We start from the raw sequence: 16950 nt of genomic DNA, 5'->3' as shown, positions 1-16950 counted from the left end.
TTAAAATTCGCAATTTCTGCTCTGTAAATAAAGTCAAATGCTCTTAACTTGAATGGATTTTCTCCGTATTCTGCTGCCAACTTCTATATTAAAATGTGAGTGAAAGAAAGCTGATATATTTATTAGGAAGATCTGCTTCAAGTTAATAAGCTTACTGCAAAGGAAAATTCATGTTTATATAACTTCAGGTCATTGGAAAGCATATTAAAGGCAGTGAGCGACTTCTGAACACAATAGATTCTGCAGAAATCCAGAGCCACGCACACAAAATGCTGGAGGAACTCAACAGAACAGGCAATGTCTATGGAAATGAATAAACAATCATCAGGACTGGTGAAGTGTCTCGGCCCAAATCATCGACTGTTTATTCATTTTTATAGATGCCTCCTGACTTGCTGAGTTCCTCTGGCATTTTGTGTGAAGTACTTCGGAACTGTATTTACTGTCACAACCAAATGTTGCACAGGAAAATCCTGCAAGCACCAATGAAATAACTAAATAATGGCTTTCTGTGATATTGAGGGATAAATCATAGCTCAGGCCACTTTTATTTTTGCATGAGGTATTTCCCCTAAAAAGAGAGATGGAGACCTCAGGTTAATGTTGTAGACTAAAGATGCCGCCTCCCTCAATGGTATACTCATTCAGTTTTTAACAGAATGTCAACTTAGTATCTGGAGTGGGATTTATACTCATGGTTTCTGTCTTGAGGCAAGAATTTTACAAATGAACATGGCTGTCAGTGAAGTATAGAACTAAGAATTAATAGAGACACCACTCGTGCTGCTGGGGGTGAGTTATTCCTGGCTAGGTTTACATTATATATAATTCCTAGTATCCAGTTATATGAAAACAGAATGTTTTAAAACTATAAAGATGTTCTCGTGGTAAGAACTTCACTCTTTGCCACCTTTGCCTTACAGTAACAAACAGTAAAAAGAACCTGCTTTTTAAAAACTTTATCCTCCTCATAAGCCGCTCTTCTCAGGACAGTTAAACAGTTTTCCCTCTTCATCATAGTTAAATAATTTTCATTAATTGAAATATTGTCAAATGGAGTTCATTTTAAGAAGGGATATTTCATTAAACATGAGCAATATTAATTATGAAAAACATTAATACCTGTACTGAATGTTAATAAGAGGTTTCAGTCTATCACAGTCAGTTCAGTAGGCCCTCTGTTGATTGGAATCGATATTGGATATTGCGTCCTAGCTGTCTACGCAAGCCAGTACGCACATCAGGGCAATACAATATGGAGAGCAAGCTGCTGTTCATGCAGCAGGCTCCCCCGCTCCACACGGCTGATGAATCCATAGAAATGGCAGAGACCAATACAGTTTGTCACCCACGGCATCACAGTAGTTGCCTGTCAGCAATGAACTCAACGAAGGACTGCCTTAGGGTCTCCAACTCCAGATTTTTCCTCAGGGTTTACTCATGAAATCTTCCCCATGAGTGAGTATAGCCACAAGGCAGCAGAGGTTTGAAATCAGAGTTTACCTTCTAGGTGAACTGCCAACCGCGGCTGTTGAACCCCATCTGGTTTTCAGGTGCCAGTAACCCGCCTTTGCCTCATCTCCTGTCTGTAGAAATGGTTTTGTTGGGCTTTGTGACTAAGCCATACCTGAAGGCCAGGAGCTGGACTTGGTTGTCAGAGGCTGTTTGAGACACACGCCATTGGGAGCATTTAATAGGTAGTGGGAGCTTGTCCCCACTCCTCCCCCACAGCCCTTCAACAGCTATGACAACCTTAAGGACCCACTCAGTCAGTTTATTGAAGTCATAAATTAACATCCGTCTAACTTATTTGGATAGGTACAACACTGAACCCAAAGTTGGATCCAAAATTTGAACATTCTGTTTGTTGCAAATGAAAAAAAGGATCTAATTAAATGAAGCTCACGTTATGAAGACATAATTTAGTGTGAAAAAAACAGGACCCAAGCAAAGTGTCAGACTCTTACCTTCTGTAGGAGTCTGCAAATGTTGGAACCTGGAGCAACAAACCGTCTGCTGAAGGACTCAGTGGGTCGTGCAGCATCTGGTGTGGGAGTGAGGGAATGGATCGTCAATGTTTTCTATTGAAATCCTTCATCGGAATTGTCAACAATTCCTTCCCCGCCACCCCACCCCACCCCCACACAAATACTGCTCTCCCCACTGAGATCCTCCAGGTTTGTCATCTCACCATGCAGTTCTTTTCCTGAAATTTTAAAATTAAAACTTTAAGATGTTCAGCCTCCATTCAAATGTGTTAGGTGCACATGCTCAAATCCCACAACTGAAAATAAAATCTTATCAATTTTTAATGTGACTTATACTTGCTGTAAAAGTGAATTTAAAATGAAATTACCGTGGAGGTTTCAGTAAATCTTCAAACCATTTCAGATATTCAAACAAAACTAGAGGAAAGAGTCTGTTCTGATGCAGTGACTTGGTCCAGAATGTTAATTATCCCTTTGCCCAATGCACATGTTACAATCTCCCATCACTTACCCAAAAGAATCTGCAGCAGCTTGGACTTCTGATGAAAGCCACTGTACATGTTCAATTGCTTTCCTTTTCACTTACCACTGCATTTTGCAACAAGAAAAAGGGTAACAGGTGCTGCCTGATCCACAGAGTTCCTCCTGGGTTTGTTCCTGAGCCAGAATTCAGCATTGGCATGTGGAAATAGTGTCTCCAGGAAAAGGTCTTGCTTTCTGTTTTTAGAAAATAAAAATAGGCTGTAATTTAAGTTAGCCTTAGAGCAAGAAAACTGATATGTGGTTCTCTGTAGATTGACATTGCAAAATGGCTCAAAATTATCTTTACTCTAAGCAGTAATTGAAATTTCCACGACTGCTAATGGACAACTGAGCTTTTCATTTCCAAGCTGAAAATTGAAGATTGTTTTGCCTCTTTGGTATCTTTATAATAAGTAGATTTTATGTTAAGGATTGAGCTCTCAACCACCAAACTAGCTGTTTGGTTGCTTTCTTTCCACTCCATGTATTGCCTTTGGACTTAGTGAGTCAACAGTAATGTTTAACTATTGAACCCATATTGTCCTGCCAGTTAAATCACACTAAACATTCTGTTAAACAGGTAATTTGTATCTGGGCCAGGTTTCCTGGGACTCTGGCTGGAGAATATGCACCCACTGGCTTGTCCCTGCAAAAGCCCAGATCCAAACATTCCTCTAGAAAGTGGCAACATTGGGCTAATTTTGGGTCATGAAATTGTCACCTTCTTCTCCTCTGTCCTTTTGTTCAGCTGTCAAAAACCTGGCCGCATGGTATTCCTTGTCCAAACGAGTGACAACTTTCACACCGGTGGGATAATGATGAGGATAGAGAGCAATATCTCATCTTTCTGAGGTGCTAACCTCATCCACTGTTTAAATGGTAAATCAAAAGAGAATATGATACTAGGACGTGGGATCTGAAAAGGAGGACAAAGTGCAAGTACATTGACATCTTCAGTCATTCCTGTGGCATTGCTGGCTGTGCGGTCAGTAGTGGCTGCTGGTAAATTAGCATCAGCACAATGAGCTAATGGAAATGGGCTTGTCCCCTACTACTTTACCTTTAAACAGGGAGGCATGGTAGTGTGGTAGTTAGTGCAATGTTCTTACAGTGTTAGTGACCCGGGTTCAATTCTGCCACTGACTTTAAGGAGCTTGTACATTTTCCCCATGACCGCACGGGTTCCTCCATGTGCTCCAGTGCCCCCCCCATGTTCCAAAGATATATGAGTTAGGAAGTTAATTGGTCACATGGGTGTAATTGGACAGCGTGGGCTCGTTGGGCTGGAAGGGCCGGTTACTGTGCTGTATCCCTAAATAAATAAATACCACTGCTGGCAATGGCAATGAGCCTCCTCCTCATGCGAGTGAGAGACCTGTTTGTGAGGGCTTTGCAGTTTACCTGTTTTACCTACTTTGGTTAAAATACACATGGTAGAGAGTAAGAAACAGAAACAGGAGTCAGCCATTCCTCCCTTTCTGCCTGCTCTACCTTCTAGTAAGATCATGGCTGATATTTTATCTCCAGAGGCATTCTTGCGATGACCCTATTTGCTTTGATTCCACTTTTGTTGCTGTGAGATGCTGTGGTGTTTGAGAGTGCAAGGGACCATGTCATTTTTAGGCAGGAGTCCTAACTGCTGCAGAGTTTCTTCGGTATGTGATGAGGGATCATACATAGTGCAGTGTGTGTGGTTACTGGCAAGGTTCCCTCTAATTTGTAATGACCAGTGTGCACAAAAATCTTGTGCTGTACAATTTCTTGCCCAGTGACAACAACATGTGCACACTGAATAATTTCTTCAATAAAAATAGCATAAATAAGCCAGTTCTAAAATCTGAAGACAAATCATCACAAACTCCATGTTGTCAACACTGTCCACATCAGAAATCGGAAAAGAAAATGTGATTGTGTACGATGGTGAAATACACTTAACATGCCAACAGAGGCAAAGGGTGACAGCCTTTTGTGTGCAGTTTAATTTCCTTTGTGTGCTGGTAACAAAGGATATATGTGTGTGTGTGTGTGTGTGTGTGTGTGTGTGTGTGTGTGTGCGCGCGCTCGCACACACACATGCACATAGAGCAAAAATTGATTACTGGTAGAGTAACTAGAGAATAGAGTCCTATAGCATGTTCATCATTTGCATTAACAACCGACACACACAAGAATGTGCCGGGGGCAGCCCGCAAGTGTTGCCACACATTCTGCCACCAACCTAGCATACCCACAATGCTCGGCAGAACAATACAGAACACAGCAAGCAACAAAACAACAACAGCAAAACAAGCCCCGTTCCTCCCACCCACACACACGGTTGAAATGACATTGCAACAACTGTGTCCTTATGAGCCAAAATAGAATGTCATTCCTTTATCTGATTGTGAATCTTCACTATTCAAAGCACAACTTTTGTACGATGATAAATGTTACAAGGATGTGAAATGCTGTGCTCAGACAATAATGATGTTCAAGATTAGATTAGACTGTAATTGAAGACAGGCAGTTTAATTCCTGGATGAGATTAGTGGCCAAGTCCTTCAGTCAAGCGAGTTATTGCTGTTTGGTTTTATGTTATTACATTTAATGCTCAAGTATTTTGCAGTTATGAAGTTTTTCTTTCTTCAGCGTCTAAGAACTCTCATTGAGATTTGAGTCTGTTCAAAAGAGACAAGATGGAAGTGTAGAACAGGTTTTATTTGCAGCTTCTCAGAACTGTGCTTTTCAAGCTTTCTTTTTTATGTGTAAACTTACGTAAGCTAATTTTAATAGCTGAGTTACTGTCAGTATTAATAAATCGTAATTTCACATCGCTGCCTCTGAAATGCTTCTGCAAATGATCAGTCACTCAGGGAAGTCTTTGAATTACTGAGACTGTCCATCAAATACAGAAGACGTCAGTTAAAAAAGTGAGAGCTCACAGAATGATAGCCAATTAAAAGTTTATGCTTTAACCTCATCTCAATATCAAGTATACATGATATTGCTTATCAGATGATCATTATACATCTGGTTTGAAACCGTTGTCCACTGAGTGGGAAGAACACTCACTGCCTTTCAAGCATTCAAATTAATTAAGGACCTGTGAATAATCACTGAAGCAATAGATTTTCACCCATACTTAGAGAACTTATGTCTATGATGCAAGGCCGTAAGATAAAGGAGCATAATTAGGCCATTTGGCCCATCGAGTCTGCTCCACCATTTCGTCATGGCTGAACCAATTTTCTGCTCAGCCCCAGTCTCCTGCCTTCTCCCCATATCCCTTCATACCCTGACAAATCAAGAATCTATCAACCTCTGCCCTATATATGTGAAAAGACTTGGCCTCCACAGCTGCTTATGGCAAAGAATTCCACGGATTCACCACTCTCTGGCTAAAGAAATTCCTCCTCACCTCCATTCTAAAAGGACACCCTTCTATTCTGAGACTCTGTCCTCTGGTCTTAGACTCTCCCACCATAGGAAACATCATCTCCACATCCACTCTATGCCTTTCACCATTCGATTGGTTTCAATGAGGTTACCCTTCATTCTTCTGAATACTAGTGAATACAGGTCCAGAGCCATCAAAAGCTCTTCATATGACAAGCTATCCAATCCTGGAATCATTTTTGTGAGCTACCTTTGAACCCTGTCCAGTTTCAGCACATCCTTTCTAAGAGAAGGACCCCATAGGTGCTCACAATACTCTAAGTGCGGCCTCACCAGTGTTTTATAAAGTCTCAACATTACATCCTTGCTTTTATATTCTAGTCCTCTTGAAACAAATGCTAACATCACATTTGTCTTTCTTACCACAGACTCAACCTGCAAGTTAGCCTTCAGGGAATCCTGCACAAGGACTCCCAAGTCCCTTTGCACCTCAGTTTTTAGTATTTTCTTACCATTTAGAAAATAGTCAACCCTTTCATTCCTTCTACCAAAGTGCATGGCTGTACACTTCCTGAGACTGTATTCCATCTGCCGTTTCTTTGCCAATTCTCCTAACCTGTCACAGTCCTACTGTAGCGTCTCTACTTCCTCAAAACTATCTGCCCCTCCAACTATCTTCATGTCATCTGCCAACTTTGCAACAAAGCTATCAAGATCACCCAGATCAATGACATATAACGTAAAAATAATCTGTCTCAACACAGACCTCTGTAGAAAACCACGAATCACCAGCAGCCAATCAGAAAAGGCTCCCTTTATTCCCACTCTCTGCCTCCTGCCAATCAGCCACTGCTTTATCCATGCTAGAATCTTTCCTGTAATACCATGGGCTCATAGCCTTGTTAAGCACCTTGTCAAAGACCTTCTGAAAATCCAAGTACACAACATCAACCGATTCTCCTTTGTCTGTGAGCAACACACATAAAATGCTGGAGGAACTCAGCAGGCCAGGCAGCATCTATGGAAAAAAGCACAGTCAATGTTTTGGGCTGAAACCCTTCGGCAGGACTGGAGAAAAAAAGCTGAGGACTAGATTTGAAAGGTGGGGGGAGGGGAGAGAGAAATGCCAAGCGATAGGTGAAACTTGGAGGAGGGGGGGATGAAGCAAAGAGCTAGAAAGTTGATTGGTGAAAGAGACAGAAGGCCATGGAAGAAGGAAGAAGGGGGGGGAACAGCACTCGAGGGAGGCGATGGGCAGGCAAGAAGATAAAATGAGAGAGGGACAAGGGGATGGGAAATGGTGAGGCGGGGGAGTGGGGGGAGGCACGGCTGTAAGTTCATGCCATCAGGTGGGAGGCTATCCAAGCACAAGGTAAGGCGTTGTTTCTCCAACCTAAGTGTGGACTTATCCCGACAGTGGAGGAGGCCATGGATGGACATATCGGAATAGGGATGAGAAGTGGAATTAAAATGGGTGGCCACTGGAAGATCCTGCTTATTCTGGCAGATGGAGCGTAGGTGCTTGGTGAAGCGGTCTCCCAATCTATGTCGGGTCTCACCGATATACAGGAGGCCTCACTGGGAGCACCAAACACAATATATGATCCCAACAGACTCACAGGTGAAGTGTTGCCTCACCTGTAAGGACTGTTTGGGGCCCTGAGTGGTAGTGAGGGAGGAGGTGTAGCACTTGTTCTGTTTGCAAGGATAAGTGCCAGGAGGGAGATCAGTGAGGAGGGACAAATGGACAAGGGAGTTGCATAGGGAGTGATCCCTGCGGAAAGCAGAAAGTGGCGGGGAGGGAAAGATGTGTTTGCTGGTGGGATTCAGTTGGAGGTGGCGGAAGTTTCGGAGAATTATATGCTGGACGCGGAAGCTGATGGGTTGGTAGGTGAGGACAAGAGGAACCCTATCCCTGGTAACGGGGTGGGGGGATGGGGTTACAGTAGACATGTGTGAAATGGAAGAGATGCAGTTGAGGGCAGCATCTGTACTCCTCTCTCTCCACCTTTCAAATCTAGTCCTCAGCTTTTTTTCTCCAGTCCTGCCAAGGGGTTTTGGCCTGAAATGTCGACTATACTTTCTTTCATTGATGCTCCCTGGCCTGTTGAGTTCCTCCAGCATTTTGTGTGTGTTGCTTGGATTTCCAGCATATGCAGATTTTCTCTTATCTGTACTGCTTGTTATTTCTTCAAAGAATTCCAACAGATCTGTCAGGCAAGATTTTCCTTTGTAGAAACCATGCTGAAAATGGCCTATTTTATCATGTGCCTCCAAGTACCCTGAGACCTCATCCTTGATAATCAACGCCAACATCTTCCCAACCACTGAGGACAGACTAATTGGCCTATAGTTTCCTTCATTCTGCCTCTCTCCCCTTTTGAAGAGTGAAGTCACATTTGCAATTTTTCTGTCTTTTGGAAACATTCCAGAACCTAGTGATTCTTGAAAGATCATTACTAATGCCTCCACAATCCCTTCAGCCACCTCTTTCAGAACCCTGCGGTGTACACCGTCTGGTCCAGGTGACTTATCTACCTTCACACCTTTCAGTTTCCCAGGAACCTTCTCTCTAGTTATAGTATGTTCACACATTTCCTGACCACTGACACCTGGAATTTCAACCATACTGCTAGTGTCTTCCACAGTGAGGACTGATACAAAATACTTAGTCAGTTCATCTGCCATTTCCATATCTCCCATTACTACCTCTCCAGCATCATTTTCCAGTGGTCCAATATCCACTCTCACTTTATGTAACTTGTTGAATGATTTCATAAGTTCAATCTGCGTATATTGGTAGTAAGGTTACACTATATAATATTACAACTGCAAAACTAAAACTGCTGTGCACCAAGTAAAGACCCTCATACTTCATTGGAGAGGCAGGGTAGATTGTCACATCTTGATAAAATTATCAATAAAAGTCCATCTTAGCTAATCAGAATTTAATTTTTCAGACTTTTTGGACAATGAATTCAAGCACATGTTTTGAAATATTAGCAAGTCTTGCTGTGGGCAGTTTGGTTGGGGTGTGGTGACATGGAGCCCTCCTTGGAAGGTGATCCAGTTGTGGCTGGCCTTAACGTTTGCAAGGGATCATCTGTAATCATCATCCAACAAAATATGCAGTAAAACTCCATTAATTCTCTGTCCAATGATGATTCAGTATCTGGCTTCCCACACTTCTTTGAAACTCGCTGGGTCCTGGTTATAATGTCCTTTTCATCTTAAGCAGGTTCACTGCAAAAATATTTCTAATACTGTGCTATATTTTAAAAAGTGTGTTGTGTGTTAAGAGGTCTAGTTGTCCAGACAATCTGCTAGACCAGAGCTACTGAAAACCCAAACATGATGGATTATCAGAGCTTTAGTGTGATTGGCTCTCTTTGGGATCTCCGTTTTGAGTGGTATATCCGAGGTGACTTCAACGAGTCAGTGCTAAGTAACATCAGGGTTCCATTCCTGAGAATTGTTCATAACCTGACCTGTTTTCAAGCTGAGAATATGGCTGCCCAGCAATGTATTTAAATGACAAAATTGGCCACCAAGGGTAATTAGTAGTTAAACCTAACTATCCAGATTTCTCTGCAAGATGCAATGATATTGCCACAAACCAAATTCCCAGCTGGTAAAGGATGCCTGTAGCCCCACAGCAGCTGGTAAAGTCATGATCTCCCAAAACGTATGTTTATATGTACTTGCTGTCCATTAGTCAGACATTTGTAAGCTGGAGATGACCTGTACCAGGTACTTGCTAGTCCTTATTGATAGTCTCAGGTTATCCCAGATTATTCTGGATACAGATTCCCAGGACTCACTAATGCATTTGACATATGAAGTGTTAGAAATTTGTCTAAGCGGAGTAATGAAAGTTGATTTAAATAATTTTCCTAGCAATTAAAGTCAATTATCTTCATAAAAAATAAGTTAATCTAATAATTTTCTATCAGGCACATCATTGAAACAAAGCAGCAGGCCATTAGCTGAAATCTCTACATGTCCATAATTGTAGAATGATTTAACTCCTTGGAATTTGTTTAATTGAATTTAAATTGTGTATGTATGAGGGTTTCCTATCTGCAGAAGCATGAACGTATTACTTTTTTATTCAAGATCCATTTGCAATTTATTTTCTGATTCTATTCCTATCAATTGAAGTTATGTCTTCTTGAATTTTCATTGGCAACAGACAACTTCTGTGAACAGGACCGACTCAGGAACATGGTCCAAATCGTAGTCCTCTCTATATAGCAACAGTATAACGAAATGGATGATTGTAGGGAGGCTTCTGTTGGCAGTATACATCCGTGTTTCAGCAAGGGTCTGTACTTCATGACGACAGTGATTTACAGCTATTGCAGTGGTCAAGAGGAGTGGATCTCAGGACAATCAGAGGCTTGACATCAATACTTTATCCATTGAAAGTAATGGACTGGATGCCTGCAGGAGCCCTCACTGTGCATGCTATTTCTTATTGGAAAGTTGAATTCATATTTAAGATCATTACTGAAGAATGATGGAACTGAGCCTCATGCTGAGGGGCAAACCCAAGTTAGTCAATAAGGGAAATCCTTATTGGTTTGAATGATATTTACCTAAACCTGAATATTGTAATGGTTTAGTTTAAGATCTAAATCCAATTTCCCAGCAATAATCTTGTAAGAGATATACCTGAATAATATTCTGAGGCTACATAATCAATTTCATTGTAGTTTGAGAGATTTTTTCAATTTGAAAATGAAACAGAATACTAAAGGAAATATATATAATTCAGAGGAAAAGTGAAATTGCTTATAAAATAATTGAGGGACTAGCTAGACTACAATTTAAAAAATGCATGTTTGCTGCATGATTAAGCCGTATTATTTAACATGGGGTAGATAGCAGGTTATTGTATATTGCAGCTTCCCATCTCATTATAATGAGCGGAGATTTCTCAGGTTGCCAGGTGAGAAGTCCCTTGCACCAACTGAAGCCATCTTCCACTGACAGAAGCTAAGACATTTTGGGAATTCTCATTGATTCCAAGTGCTGCTGGAAGATATTCCATATATTCGGGAAGCTTGGGACAAATTTGCTGGCTCATTCTCTTTGTTGGATTAACGATATTCACACACTTCATGTAGTTAAAAAAAACAACCTGTCTGCAAAAATGTCCTCTTATCAATGTCCTGTAGCTTGTTCATCTTGCTCCTTTTCCTGATCAAGCACCGTATCTGCGTGATGGTAAAAATGAACTGAATGCTGCCAGTATTATCAACGCAGTGTCAACACCATAATTCTTGGTGTTTGTAATCAGCAAAGATGGCAGGAATTGATTTGCAGTGACATGATAGAGATTGATGCAAGATGTAATTAGCTAGTCCAAAATTAATTCCAAAGGAGACTAAGGACCAATCGGTTAACTTTACAAATGTCATGTGCGAGGGAATATTCCTTATGAAAATTGAATTTTACAGCAATTTCAGATACAAAAACCAGTATTAACTGATAAATCATACATCATAATCATTGCAACACACATCAAAGTTGCTGGTGAACGCAGCAGGCCAAGCAACATCTGTAGGAAGAGGTGCAGTCGACATTTCAGGCCAAGACCCTTCGTCAGGACTAATTGAAGGAAGAGTGAGTAAGGGATTTGAAAGTGGGAGGGGGAGGGGAAGATCCAAAATGATAGGAGAAGACAGGAGGAGGAGGGATAGAGCCAAGAGCTGGACAGGTGATAGGCAAAAGGGGATACGAGAGGATCATGGGACAGGAGGTCCGGGAAGAAAGACAAGGGGGGGGGGGACCCAGAGGATGCGCAAGAGGTATATTCAGAGGGACAGAGGGAGAAAAAAGAGAGTGAGAGAAAGAACGTGTGCATAAAAATAAGTAACAGATGGGGTACGAGGGGGAGGTGGGGCCTTAGCGGAAGTTAGAGAAGTCAATGTTCATGCCATCAGGTTGGAGGCTACCCAGACGGAATATAAGGTGTTGTTCCTCCAACCTGAGTGTGGCTTCATCTTTACAGTAGAGGAGGCCGTGGATAGACATGTCAGAATGGGAATGGGATGTGGAATTAAAATGTGTGGCCACTGGGAGAACCTGCTTTCTCTGGCGGACAGAGCGTAGATGTTCAGCAAAGCAGTCTCCCAGTCTGCGTCGGGTCTCGCCAATATATAAAAGGCCACATCGGGAGCACCGGACGCAGTATATCACCCCAGTTGGCTCACAGGTGAAGTGTTGCCTCACCTGGAAGGACTGTTTGGGGCCCTGAATGGTGGTAAGGGAGGAGGTGTAAGGGCATGTGTAGCACTTGTTCCGCTTACACGGATAAGTGCCAGGAGGGAGATCAGTGGGGAGGGATGGGGGGGACGAATGGACAAGGGAGTTGTGTAGGGAGCGATCCCTGCGGAATGCAGAGGGGGGGGGAGGGAAAGATGTGCTTAGTGGTGGGATCCCGTTGGAGGTGGCGGAAGTTACAGAGAATAATATGTTGGACCTGGAGGCTGGTGGGGTGGTAGGTGAGGACCAGGGGAACCCTATTCCTAGTGGGTGGCGGGAGGATGGAGTGAGAGCAGATGTACGTGAAATGGGGGAGATACGTTTAAGAGCAGAGTTCCTTCAGTTAGTCCTGACGAAGGGTCTCGGCCTGAAACGTCGACTGCACCTCTTCCTACAGATGTTGCTTGGCCTGCTGCGTTCACCAGCAACTTTGATGTGTGTTGCTTGAATTTCCAGCATCTGCAGAATTCCTGTTGTTTGATCATAATCATTGATCACTTTACGCCATCATCAACATGCCCTAAACAGATTTTGAAAATGTCATTACATAATTCTTTTCTTTCTTCAGAAAAGTCTACTCAGTTCATAATTCATGACGGAAAGAGCAATAGAAAATAGATGATAGTTCACACATTAAATCTCCTTGTTCTAATTTATTTGTCTGTTTATTCGCCAAAGGTGAATTCCTTTACCAGTTGCTAATCTATCAATTTTTGCTTACAATTAAAAATTACACTGCTAAAAAGTTTTACTAAAATCAATTGTATGTCTAATAACCGATATACAGAACTGTGTAAGAGTCTTAGGCACACATATATATATAGCTGTAGCTAGGGTGCCAAAGAGTTTTGCACAGTACTGTAGTAATTTACTGTATTGCAGTGTAAAAAAAAATCATGGCATCCGTGAGTGATGATAAACCTGATTCTGATATGGGTCACTATTGTGGACTGAGAGTAGACAGGGGGCAGGGAGAGAGGAATCATGGTTGGGAAAAGGGGAAAGGAGAGGGAAAGGAACAGGAAGCACCAGAGAGACATTCTGTAATGATCAATAAACCAATTGTTTAGAATCAAATGACCTTGCCTGGTGTCTCAGGCAAGGTATGTTGGCACCCATCCCACCCCCTGCCCTGGCACTCTTTCTCTGTCACCTGTTCCATACCCTTGCTATGGTGCTCCACCCTCACTAGTCCCAACATCCTTTGCTCCCACCAGATTAAGAAACTCGCTCTCCACTCCACGTTGACAAATACAGTCAGGCGCGAAAGTCTTAGGCACCCTAGCTATATACTGTACAATATATGTGCCGGAGACTTTGCATCGTACTGTACATGTATGCAGCTTCTTTTTTTTTTGTAAGAAACCCTGCCTATGGTGCTTAATAGGAATAAAAATATTTTTCTCCAGACAACTGTTATCAGTGCATGATGTTATAAGTTTGACTGAGTCAGAAATGGAGGCGCTTTCTCTAGATGTGGACAGCTATCCTTTGACACTGAATTTGATACAATTTCAGTCAAGAGGCAGATTTGTCCCAACCAGAAAAATTAATTCAATTCTGTCTTATCTGTTTTATGCCTCAGAAATATCACTGTAGATCTTAATCATACAATTTTCAACCTATCGATGCTGTTTTGAAGATGGTCTGATATGCAGTGTATTACTCTAATCCAATCAATTATAGGTTAATATCTTCAGTTCAATCAAGCCTGCAGCAGTTAGTCACCAGATTAACAGATTAATAATAATAATACCTGTTTTAATTAGGTCTTAATTTCCATGAAGTTCAGGTTTGCTGAATGATGATCAAGATAACTTGCATTCATTTAACTGCAGATACTGAATTTTATCCAAGAAGCTTTTAAGTACTCTGTGGTAGAGACTCATGAATAGAATTAAAGAGCAAAGAGAACAACAGGGGCTGATCCACTTGTGAAAACAATGGTTTTGCTACATACATCAAGGTATTTTCAGGTGATTACGAACCTTGAGAAGGTTTGGAAAGCTGCACAAATACTTTAGCGGAACCTGTTCATTTGTTCTGCATCAAAATTAATGGAAACATCAAATAAAAGTGTAGACACAAGAGATTCTGCAGATGCTGGGACATGAAGTAACACACACAAAACACTGGAGGAACTCAGCAGGGCACGCAGCATCAGTGGAGGAAATGAGCTGTCATGGTTTGGAGCTGAGACCCCTCAAAAGAACTGGAAAGGAAAGAGGCCTGTGTACGTGGAGAAGAAATCAAGAAATCTGAAGAGAATTTAAATGATGAAATAATTCCAAAGTATGTGTCTCCACATAATAAGGTGAAGAAATAGAATCAGAAGAAGGTCATACAGACCTTTATTCCTACTCCTCCTTCGTTAATAGGATCATCTTTTACATTGGCTCCAATTTCCTGTGCCAGCCCATATCTCTGTTTCCCTTATAACTGAAAATCCACTGATCTCTGTCTTGAAAATGCCCAGCAACTGAGCACAATGAGGTAAAGAATTCTATAGATTCATTGCTCAGTGGGTTACAATATTTATTCTTAATTACAGTTTGACTGTTCGATACATTACCTTTAAACTGTGACCCATGATTCTGAGCACTCCAAATGAATTCAGATTAAACTTGCAAGTACAACTTCAGTGCACATATTCCAAGTAAAATATAAGATCATTTGTAGATTTTGTTTGAAATGCTCTGATCAAAATACAGTTTCTGACATAAAACATGTTTTCCTCTTTGATGTTACAAATTCGTTTGGATAGAAATAGGTTTCCAACAAAGTATGTTGGTTTGCCTAATACCTCCACTGCTCCAGGCAGGATCTTTATGTTTCTCATCCTGAGCACTATTCCCATTACAGCAACATGTTTTATGCAGGGATTAGTGCATTACATTGCCTGCAGAATACATTTCTCGCAACCAGTAATGTCTGCTACATTAATGTCACTTGTTCCAATGTCACCTTAATGTGTGGCCCATCGGGCACGGCTCTAAATCTGCAGAGATGGCTGCCTGGAAATTCAGATACATCTCAACTTGTCCTCATCTTTGGGCCCCTGTGGGATATGTTAGAGCACTGAACTTGCAGGCCTACAAAATAACAGAAAGAATGACATACTCCTCCAAAGCCTCACCCTCCCCTCCCTGCCCTCAAACACCATAATCTGCATCATAAGTCACTAATCCCCAGGTTAATGCCAGTCTCCTGTTATCCAACCCTACCATCTTCAGGTTCTCATCCACCCCATTCTCTGACAAAGGGAACAATTTAAAATTTCTTTGCTCACTGTGCAAGCTCTGTTTGAGGCTTGGAGTTGCCAGAAATGGCCAAGGGTGAAAATAAAATGATTTCACTACTTCAACAAGTTAGTTAGGAACTACGAAGAATTTGGAAGTATTGACATTCATCTTGAATGTTACTATGAAAGTGAAAATTTAGAGGATGCAATTGTCGAAAGCATTGTATGAAGGCAGTCCATTATTTGCACTAGGTGTCTGCACTGCTTTTGCTCATTTACAGTCCCTCAAGAGAATACAGTAGAGTGTTGGTTGTCCGTCGTATCCGACAGTGACAGTAAAACCTGTGCAGGAGAGCTTTTAAAGTGGAAAAGCTATTGCACAGGGATAGTTCCACTCTCTTGACCAGGGAAATCCAGTTCCAGTGGTATGAGTAGTCATCACAAACTGGGGTGTTCCTTGGTAGACAACCTAAACTTCTTCTGTGCCCTATCTTGCCCTTCACTCTCCACGAAGTGTTGCAGGACTGCCTTCTTGGCCTTTGGGCCCCACTGTTGATCTCATCTGCCCAGTCATTTGGAGTTTTATTTTCCTCTCTATTATCATGTATAATATTGTTCTGCTGCCGCAAAGTTAACAAATTTCACGACATATGCCGGTGATATTAAACTTGATTTTGATTCTGATTATTTCTGTATGTTTGTGCTCTTCCTCTGGTGTAGCCCTTCCACTTCAAGGTTCAATGTTAAGTGCGTTCAGAGCTGCTCTTCTGCACACTGCTGCTTTTGTGCATAGTTATTTGAGTTACTGCTGCCTTCCTGTCAGCTTGAACCAGCCCAGCATTCTCCTCTGATCTCTCCTTGACAAAAGGTTTTCATACACAGAACTGCAGTTCACTGGATGTCTCTTATTTTTTAGCACCGCTCTCTGTAAACTCTAGAGAGTATTGTGCATGAAAATCCCAGGAGATCAGCAGTTTCTGAGATACTCAAAGTACTTCATCTGGCACCAACAATCATTCCATGGTCAAAGTCAATTAGATCAGATTTCTTCCCAATTCTGATGTTTGTTCTGAGCAACAACTGAACCTCTTGACCATGTCTGCATGCGTTTATGCACTGAGCTACGGCCACGTGGTTGGCTGATTAGATATTTTCATTACTGAGCAGATGTATCTAATAAAGTGGCCACTGAGTGTACACTATGTCATCAGCAAAGTTATTTCATAATTTTCTTCTGTCCTTACTATATTTCAGTATCCTTTCCTGTTACAGTATTTCTCTTAAAAACGCAGTAACCATTAAATTGTAGTGTGATGGTGAACATGTCGTTTGCCCAGTTGATTTATGTACTTTCCCTACCACCAAGGACCAGTTCATACTTTGCATTTGAACTAGCCGGAGTGTCTTCATGACGCTTGTATAAACTGTGAGTGCTTTAGAGCACCATCTACAGGCAAAAGATTACATTATTTGATCTTCTTAAGTTCCTGGCATGACTTTTAGAGAAATCTAATGATATTTAATTATTAACATAAAAATAATCTGACCAAATGT

The 16950-nt window shown here is 41.6% G+C and overlaps 1 protein-coding gene across 9 annotated transcripts in view; it reads left to right on the top strand.

Moving 5' to 3' along the window:
- Nucleotides 1–16950, top strand: part of LOC140200156 (gamma-sarcoglycan-like) — a 630311-nt gene that overhangs the window by 549459 nt on the left and 63902 nt on the right. The window lies entirely within an intron of this gene.

This window comes from Mobula birostris, chromosome 7 (genome assembly GCF_030028105.1).
Source record: "Mobula birostris isolate sMobBir1 chromosome 7, sMobBir1.hap1, whole genome shotgun sequence".
In the NCBI taxonomy this organism is placed as follows: domain Eukaryota; kingdom Metazoa; phylum Chordata; class Chondrichthyes; order Myliobatiformes; family Myliobatidae; genus Mobula; species Mobula birostris.
This window is presented reverse-complemented; position numbering and strand designations above follow the sequence as displayed.